This window comes from Balaenoptera ricei, chromosome 2 (genome assembly GCF_028023285.1).
Source record: "Balaenoptera ricei isolate mBalRic1 chromosome 2, mBalRic1.hap2, whole genome shotgun sequence".
Classification (NCBI taxonomy): Eukaryota; Metazoa; Chordata; class Mammalia; order Artiodactyla; family Balaenopteridae; genus Balaenoptera; species Balaenoptera ricei.
Window position 1 is genome coordinate 95972189 of NC_082640.1, and position 9941 is coordinate 95982129.

The window sequence follows — 9941 nt, forward strand, 5'->3', positions numbered from 1 at the left end:
GACATTCAACAAGTTGCCACTGCAGAACTTCTATATGTGTATGCTGGGGAAGGGGAAAGGGGAAATGAAGGCTAAAGTGTCAATTGACAGTAGCAAAGGTAAGCTAAAAGGGTTGCAGCCCGTTGGCACAGCCCTGAGTTATTACTGTAAATGAAACAACACGGAAGCAACGTTACTCTGGTCTCAGGGCTACTTTCTCACTAGTATTTCAGTCCCTCCTTATCACTTTCAAATGAAGCGATTACATCTCCTCTTTTTGAACCCCAATAAATCCCAGTAGGATGCTTATTGTGGTTTATTCTTGAGTAAGAGGAGACATCATTGTCACTTCTGTAAATAGGTTTGAATGTGGAGAGAACTTAAGTGAGAAAATATGTAAAACTTTTAGGAACATCAGTAAATATGGAAAAGGAAAGATCATTTTTTATTCAGATGTATTTCTAACATACCTTTTATGGTCATGGAAAAATAAGTAAATTTTGAAGCTCTGAAAGTACTGTTTTGTTTTGTTTTTTTTTAAATCGTCCCAAACAAGCTCATTTCACACAGCTTGTTTGTTCCCGAGGCTTGCAGGATCTTAGTTCCCTGACCAGGAATTGAACCCAGGCCCATCAGTGAAAGCACCGAGTCCTAACCACGGGACCGCCAGGTAATTCCTTTCCGGCGCTTTCACTGCCGGGGGCCTAGGTTTGGGGTTCAATCCCTGGTTGGGGAACTAAGATCCTGCAAGCTGTGCTGCACAGCGAAAATAAATAAATTAATTAATTAACTAACTAACTAATTAATTAATTAATTTAAAAAGAAAGAAAACAGTGACTATGAACACTCTGATTCATAAAAGAATATTTTCTATTAAATGTGTATTTGATGGCCAAATATTAACTTTGCTAAATGAAACCTGACAGCAAATCATTAATTTGGATCTTGTATCTATTTCTATTGCAGTCTCAGCAAAACTGATACAGACTAGAAAGCACCTTATAGAGCAACTAGTAAACTCTCTTTTTTGAAATGATGGACTCAAAGTGAAAGAGTAAGGGCTGGAATCAAAACCCAGGTCCTAGACTCCTAGCCCAGCCTACTCTGAATGTGTGACCTCTGATGAGACCCCAGTGAAGTATGCTTAAAAAAAATTATTGAAACAATTAGTAATTTTTGTCCACAAATTAAAATGTATACACTGTAATTTTAATAAAACACTGCTCTTAAAATAACCTATTCTCAAACTACTAGAGAACCCCAAATAGAAACCAAAAGCTAAAATTGACATTACTTTCTTATACTATCTTCCTTATGCCAGGCTTCCTTATATGTAAGTAAGCACTTCACATATATTATTATCTCTTTAAATCTTCCCAACAACCCTTATGAAGTGAAAAAGTATTGTTCTTTTGCCAATTTTAAAATACTACTTTGGTTTTTATTAGATATATCTGATAGTGAAAATGTTTAATGTCTAAATTTTACAGAATTTTTATTTTCACAAATCTTGAACCTCTCAGTTCTTTATTTTTTGCATATGGGCACACTTACAATAAGGTTTAGAGTCTAAATTATAAACTAACATAGTATTTCATGATAGATTCCCTTTTTTTTAATATTTATTTATTTATTTGGCTGATAGATTCTTAAACAGAAACCTAATTAACAAACTTGATATTGTTTCTCCTCAACTGACATTAGTTTCTGTCCAGATAAAATATTGTAGCAAACAAAATAAAACATACACCAAAATGAAACAAAACAAAAACTTGATCCAAAGTAAAAGTAGGAGACTTACCTGGCAGTCAGTGGTTAAGACACCATGCTCCCAAGGCAGGGGGCTTGGTTTCAATCCCTGATCCCTGGTTGGGGAACTAAGATCCCACATGCTGCAAGGCGCGGCCTAAAAAAAAAAAAAGTAAAAGTGTGAGTGTTAGAGGTCCACAGACCTAGCTAACTCCCACATATGTTTACGTCTCAGCTTCAAAATCACTTCCTCCAGGAATTCTTTCCTATCCCCTGTCCCTTCCTCTACCTTCAAAACAGTCTCGGGCTTCCCTGGTGGCACAGTGGTTAATAATCTGCCTGCCAATGCAGGGGACACAGGTTCGAGCCCTGGTCCAGGAAGATCCCACATGCCGCGGAGCAACTAAGCCCGTGCGCCACAACTACTGAGCTTGCACTCTAGAGCCCGCGAGCCACAACTACTGAGCCCGTGTGCCACAACTACTGAAGCCTGTGTGCCTAGAGCCCGTGCTCTGCAACAAGAGAAGCCACCACAATGAGAAGCCTGTGCACCTCAATGAAGAGTTGTCCCCACTCACTGCAACTAGAGAAAGCCCACACGCAGCAATGAAGACCCAATGCGGCCAAAAATAAATAATAAAATAAAATAAATAAATTTATTTTTTAAAAAAACTAAGTCTCTAAGATCACAGATCATTTATCTGAAAAAAATGTTATTTCTGTGGTTTAGTCTGTACAACTTCTGTAAAATACTATCTTGATTTACATATAATCAAAAAATATTGTTCACAATTGGGAGAATCTACTTCAGTAACCTATTTTGGGTATTTTCTCATTACGGTAAATAATATATTATACTTATTTAATGTCTTATTTATAATGATGCTGTATGTTCCTTATTCATCTGTATATACAATAGATACATCTCTCTAGCATATAATCATTTAAATAAAGGCAAAAGATACACTCATGATTCAGAGAAATATATATTTATGTAGTTAAATATAGCATGCTGATCTTTTATAAAGCAATATAAAAGGAACAGAAAGTGTGCAAAAATGGTTTAACAGAATATAGGCTGTTTTGCAGAGTGAAAAACAACAACAATGCCTCTAGGCACCTTTATTGCCCAGTCATAGCATTTATCCTACCAGGACTGTTATTACTTGTGTGTTTCCTTATCTATCTGGTCTAGAGCCTTGCTACTAAAAGTGTAGTCCTCAGCTTCAGCATCACCTGGAGCTTATTAGAAATGCAGAATCTGGGGCCCAGGCCTACTCAATCAGAATCTACAATACAAATATGGCATTTTAAATTTCTATAAGCCATTTTAAAAAGAGTAAAGCTAAATGAATTTAGTAATATATTCTACCCAATATGTCCAAATATTATTTCAAAATATAATCAATATAAAAAGTTATTGATATTTTACTTTTTCATAGGAATTCTCTCTGAAATCCAGTGTATATTTTACACTTACAGCACATCTCAATTCCAACTAGAAAGAAGTGGATGCTGTATTAGACAGCACACATCTAGACTATAAGCTCCTTGAAGGCAGGAACTGTTTTATTCTGGTTTTATACACTCTGGTTCAGTGTCTAACAGGCACTCAAGGAATGTTTAATGAAGGAATACATTAATGAACTTGGATTAAAGTGGTTCAACCACTTACTAACTTTGTGACCCTGGGCAAGTCTGAAAGTTTTCCTCCATAAAGGGGAGATAAAAATACCTACTTCATGGAGTTGTTATGAAGATTTTAAAAACCATCCCAACCTTCCCTCCAGTCGTTCTCTGTTCCCTAAATCTGGTTTGTTGTCGTCATGGCTATCTGAAATTACATTAATTATTTATTGATGTTTGTATCTATTATGTCTCCACCATTAGACTTTACATTCCATGTTTCATCCATTGTTCTATCAGCATTCATTCACTTAACAAATGTTTATCAGGTGCTACTATGCTCTAAGCACTATTCCAGGCGCTCAGGATACAACAATAAACATAAACAAAAAGGTCCTGTTATTATGACAAATCAAAATTTAATAAAAGAATTTACTATAAAAATTGATACAAACTCTGCATATAATACACATTCCAACAAGAAAATGAAATCTGATGAGCAAAAATTTAGATTAACTTGATTTTGAAATTAGAAGTTTGCATTTCAAGCTTAAAGTATACATTAGACGGGCCAAATTGAAGATAAATTGCCCCAAATTAAAACTATACGTATGGGAATTTCCTGGTGGTCCAGTGGTTAGGACCTGGTGCTTTCACTGCCATGGCCCACTTTCAATCCCTGGTTGGGGAACTAAAAAACAAAAAACAAACAAAAACGCAGAGTGTGGTCAAGAAAAACTATATGTTGTTTTTGCTTTTCACTGTCTTGACCCAGAAACTAAATATAGTACCAAGGCTGTTCAAACTTGACAATATTTTCTATATATTATCTCGTCATAACCATTCAGTGTTGCCCAACTCAGTAAGTTATGATTATTATCTTAAGTGATTTTTTTCTTTTTTAAGAACATGTTTGGAAGGGATCTCAGGCGACTGGCATAATTCAAGAATTTATTTTTCTAGGAAAAAACTGAGCTAGTCAAAACAACCTATAACATCTAAGCCTGTTGCATTCTTTTTTTTTTAATTTTTTTTATTTTTTGGCCGTGCCATGTGGTATGGGGGATCTTAGTTCCCCAACCAGGGATCGAACCTGTACCCCCTGCAGTGGAAGCTCGGAGTCTTAACCACTGGACCGCCAGGGAAGTCCCAAGCATGTTGCATTATAATGAGAAACAGCTTTTTTTTTTTTAATTTTGATTCTCCGATCAATCCATAAAACTAAATCTAAGCCATAATGCAGCAGTAATAGTATTAATAACTCATATGGAATCCAGAACTCTGAGGTCTCAAACTAAGTCCCCAGTTGAGGGTAGGAATGAGAGTAGGGATGAAAGATTGGGGTAGAGAAAAGATAGGTACAGATTCTGAGAAGTAGGAAAAAGCTGAAGGAAATAGGGGAAAGCTCTGGTTTAAAAGAAGTCAAAAACGATAAACAGGAAATCTCTGGAATCCGAGATAGTCAAAACAACCTATAACATCTAAGCATGTAGATGACTTATGTCAATTGTCAATTGAAGACTGTGTTGCTTTAGCTCACAGGGGAATCACAGGAGGATTAATGCAAAACATACTGAAAGAACTTACTGATTTCAGTAAAGAAAAGAAACAAAAACAATTTTGGAATTACATTATAATTGTGTCAGCTCCCTACTTGGCCTCTGCACCACACGTCTTGCTGAAAAGGGCGCTCAGGGACTTCCCTGGCGGTCCAGTGGTTAAGACTCCTCGCTTCCTGGACTTCCCTGGTGGTGCAGTGGTTAAGAATCCACCTGCCACATAGCACAGGGAGATCAGCTTGGTGCTTTGTGACCACCTAGAGGGGTGGAATAGGGCGGGTGGGAGGGAGACGCAAGAGGGAGGAGATAGGGGGATATATGTATATGTATAGCTGATTCACTTTGTTATAAAGCAGAAACTAACACCCCATTGTAAAGCAATTATACTCCAATAAAGATGTTAAAAAAAAAAAAAAAAGAATCCGCCTGCCAATGCAGGGGACATGGGTTCCAGCCCTGGTCCGGGAAGATCACACATGCCGCAGAGCAACTAAGCTGGCGTGCCACAACTACTGAGCCTGTGCTCTAGAGCCGCGAGCCACAACTACTGAGCCCGCATGCCACAACTACTGAAGCCCGCTCACCTAGAGCCCGTGCTCTGCAACAAGAGAAGCCATCACGATAAGTCCGCGCACCGCAACGTAGGGTAGTCCCCGCTCGCCACAACTAGAGAAAGCCATGCGCAGCAACGAAGACTCAACGCAGCCAAAAATTAATTAATTATTTTTTTTTTTAAAAAAAACACTCCATGCTTCCACTGCAGAGGGTACAGGTTCCAGCCTTGGTTGGGGAAGTAAGATCCCTCATATGGTGCAGCCCAAAAAAAAAAAAAGTGTGTTCATTTCACAAAACTAGGGAGGTATGGTCACCATTTTGGATGGGAATAAAAATGAGTAGGGGGCTTTCCTGGTGGCGCAGTGGTTGAGAATCTGCCTGCTAATGCAGGGGACACGAGTTCGAGCCCTGGTCTGGGAAGATCCCACATGCCGCGGAGCGACTGGGCCCGTGAGCCACAATTACTGAGCCTGCGTGTCTGGAGCCTGTGCTCCACAACAAGAGAGGCCGCGATAGTGAGAGGCCCGCGCACCGCGATGAAGAGTGGCCCCTGCTTGCCACAACTAGAGAAAGCCCTCGCACAGAAACGAAGACCCAACACAGCCATAAATAAAATTAAAAAAAAAAAATGAGTAGGCATTAGAGATACAAAAATGGCAAATAACTTTGCTAAAATTGTGTAAGTGCATTTTACAAGAGACATTTTTCCAAGGCCAAAGTCAATGTAAAAAATGGGAACTCCTAGCCTGCCTACTTATCCTTTACTTGCTTTATCCTTTAATTGCCATAATTCCCACTACACAATTTTAGAGATGGAAGATGTAATTGTAGTGTAGAGAATTCTGAAGGAATACTATGAGTAGTTGATTGAGTTAAAAATGATACATGTACTGAGTACTTTGTAAACACCATGTAGTTACATACATCATTTTATTTAATCTGAAGAGACTGAAGCAGATTAAAGGGACAACTAACAAGGCAAGGGCATCAATCTATAAAGTGGATATGTAATGAGATCATGCAAACTGTATTTATCAGAGCTCCTCTCAGGAAAGAGTGGGTATTAAATGTAGGTGGAAATAACATTTTGATAAGCCACTTAGGTTGGTTGGTAAAATCAAGGGATATGCTCCAACAACAGCACATAGTCGGCAATTTGCCTTTGAAGGAGAGAAAGTTCCTTCCCTGAGTGAAGTATGTAATTTATGCTACAGCTGATTGCATGACACAATGCTGTACTGTTTACTCCTCATTTGACTTCTTTTTTTTTTTAATATTTATTTATTTATTTGGCTGTGCCGGGTCTTAGTTGCGGCATGCGAGATCTTTAGTTGCGGCATGTGAACTCTTAGTTACGGCATGTGGGAGCTAGTTCCCTGACCAGGGATCAAGCCTGGGTCCCCTGCACTGGGAGCATGGAGTCTTAGCCACTGGACCACCAGAGAAGTCCCCCCATTTGACTTCTGGATCCATTTTTCACCCTTCTCTACCCTCCCGGAAGCTGATCTCCAAGGACTGTACCTGGACTCCTTTACCCTCTGGCTTCTGGTTGGGGTTAGTCACTGGCAGGATATTAGAGGATGGTAAAACAGAGAAGTTGAGATATTTATCACTCCCCCCACACACACGAGTTCACACACCCTACCACAACTTTGCCATAGTTGTGACAGTAGCTATGTTTCCCTATAACCACAGCTGCTGTTGGAGGGTGCATCCTCTAGGGCTCCCACTCTTGCTGGGCTCTGGTAAAACCATTTCTTCCCTTTGCCCCTTCAAGCCTTCAAGAAATTGGATTTCCAGCCTGTTGCTAGTCCCTGTGTGTTTCACCATCCTTGTGGGTTCCCTCAACCCTACCCCATCTCTGTAAATAGTTTCTTCAGAAACTCTTTTCAGTTAACGTCCCCACCCCCGCTCCAGTATGCCATGAGTTTCCTGTCCAGATCTTGACTAACACAAAAGGAGTCCTCCTTTTCTGCCCTTCTAACATACGATGTTCAGCCTAAGTAAATGTAGTAAAAAAAAAAAAAAAAAAAAAATGTTTTAAGGTAATTGCTCTGAAAGGCTGCCAAATCCTGAGCCTGTTTGGGGTAACCATATGTCTCAATCCAGCACCGGGGAGTCATGAACGCTAGAGCATGCTTAAATATACCATGCTTTCACTGAGCATGCTGACTTTCAGAGGTAAGTAAGATAATTGTGTCCTCAAGGAGCTTTCAGCTTAATAAAGAATAAATACAAAATAATCATAATACAGGATAACATAAAATTATCAAAAATATACTTTTAAAGGGTCAAATTCTGTTGGGAATTAAATTATCTTTCACAAAACTGCCAAGACAATTCAATAGAGAAAGGATCATTTTTTTTGACAAATAATGCTGGAACAATTTGTTATCCATATGCAGAAAAATATAAACCTCTACATTTACCTCACAGTATATACAAAAATTAAATGAACTATATCATAGATCTGAATGTAAGAATTAAAACTACATAAAACTTATAGAAGAAAACAAAAGAGAAAAATCTTAGTGCCCTTGGGTATGGCAAATATTATTTAAATATAACAAAAAGTATAAAGAACACTTACAACTCAATGGTAGTAAGACAACCCAATTTAAAAATGGGCAAAAGGGTGCCTGCTTCAGCAGCACATATACTAAAGCAACCTAAATGTTCATCAACAGAGGAATAGATAAAGAAGATGTGGTACATATTACAATGGAATATCACCCAGTCATAAAAAAAGAACAAAATAATGCCATTTGCAGCAACATGGATGGACCTAGAGACTGTCATACTGAGTGAAGAAAGCAGACACAGAAAGACAAATATCATATGATATCGCTTATATGTGGCATCTTAAAAAAACGGTACAAATGAACTTATTTACAAAACAGAAGTAGAGTCACGGATGTAGAAAACAAACTTATGGTTACCGGGGGATAAGGGGGAGAGATAAATTGGGAGATTGGGACTGATGTATACACATTACTATATATAAAATAGATAACTAATAACCTGTTGTATAGCACAGGGAACTCTACTCAATACTCTGTAATGGCCTATATGGGAAAAGAATCTAAAAAAAAAAAGAGTGGATATATGTATAACTGATTCACTTTCCTGTACACCTGAAACATAACATTGTAAATCAACTATACGCCAATAAAAAATTTTAAAATTATTTTAAAAAACACAAAAACAAAAACAAATGATTACTAAAAAATCCAGGGACTTCCCTGACGCTCCCAATTCAGGGAGCATGGGTTGATCCCTGGTCGGGGAACTAAGATTCCGCATTCCGCAGGAACAAGCAAACAAAAAAAAGCAGTTACTGAGTAACTGCCAAAATGGAAAAAAAAAAAAAAAAAACAATCCAGTCTGCAATTCCTCTTCCTGGACTTTTTCCTAAGAAAAAATAAAGTGACAATGATACTCGCTCCAGAATTGTTTAAAATGGTGGTACTGTTGCAATATTCAAAATGTGTAACAATAATAGCATGCTTAAGTAAATTACGGTACATTGGTACGTTCAACCAAGGGCTTATTATGCCGCCATTAAAATAATCATTGTCAACAATATATTGCATACATTGTCCTATGCTGTTACATAACTAGGTGCAGAAAGAATCCGAAATTATATCTGTGATATAGCTATATAAAATTTGTGAATTCAAGTGGACAAAACTGGAAGTTTATATGGAAAATGCTGTTTGAAAAGCAGTTTTTTCCCCTTCATTTCATTTTTTTATTTCGAATTCTACTAATGATGTTGTGCAACAATAAAGTATTTTTTTAAAAAAACAGTCCTTAGCTGTTACCTTAATTCGGTCCCACGGGCAGTAAAGGTTAGTTTATAATTCGCTGAACAACTGAATAAGACTTCAGATGCCTCCATTGATTGATACTTTACTAATTTGGGATATCCACAGAGTCGTTTTGCCGACTACAAATATAACAAACATTACGTGTAAATCGTGCTGCTGAAAGGTTTCCAAACATCACATGACCACCCACCAAAATGTGTGGGCTAAATGCACGTCGATAATCATGGCAAAAATAACTACCTGTCACATAGGATGGGCATGTCAGACTTTCCTCCGCGAAAGGCTGCTGGTCCCAAGCTGCCTCTTACTTTCACCAGAATGAAATAGTTCCAGAATCCCAGGCAAGGGAGGATACTGTTCCCTTGCCCAGGAGGCTGGAAACTGCGCGTTGTGAGCGCAAGGTTTCCAAGGCCCCTCAGCCGAGATCCGCAACACTCGAGGATTCCCTAGTTGCTAGGTTTAGTTGCTAAGGCACCAACCGTCGCACAGGAAGAGGGGACGGTGCAATCGCTTTTGGCGTCGGAGCGAATCCTCTGGACACCGAGCTCATTTGTTCCGGGAGGAAACATTCAGCTCCTCTAAGTGCGACGGGAAGGCGAGGAGAAGCTGGGAGTGACGCCTCTGAGCCGCGGAGGATTGTGGG

At 38.7% G+C, this 9941-nt stretch overlaps 1 protein-coding gene across 2 annotated transcripts in view; it reads right to left on the reverse strand.

The window, feature by feature from the left end:
* GALK2 (galactokinase 2) overlaps nt 1-9875 on the reverse strand; it is a 140027-nt gene extending 130152 nt beyond the window's left edge. The window contains exons 1-2 of one of the 2 annotated variants that reach the window (XM_059913324.1): nt 9539-9875; nt 1781-1885 (exon numbers count right to left, since the gene is read on the reverse strand). The gene's annotated coding sequence lies outside the window, so the exon portion shown is untranslated. The remainder of the gene's footprint in view (nt 1-1780; nt 1886-9538) is intronic. The other variant, XM_059913325.1, reaches the window with a different exon arrangement.
* Nucleotides 9876-9941: the final 66 nt, after the last annotated feature.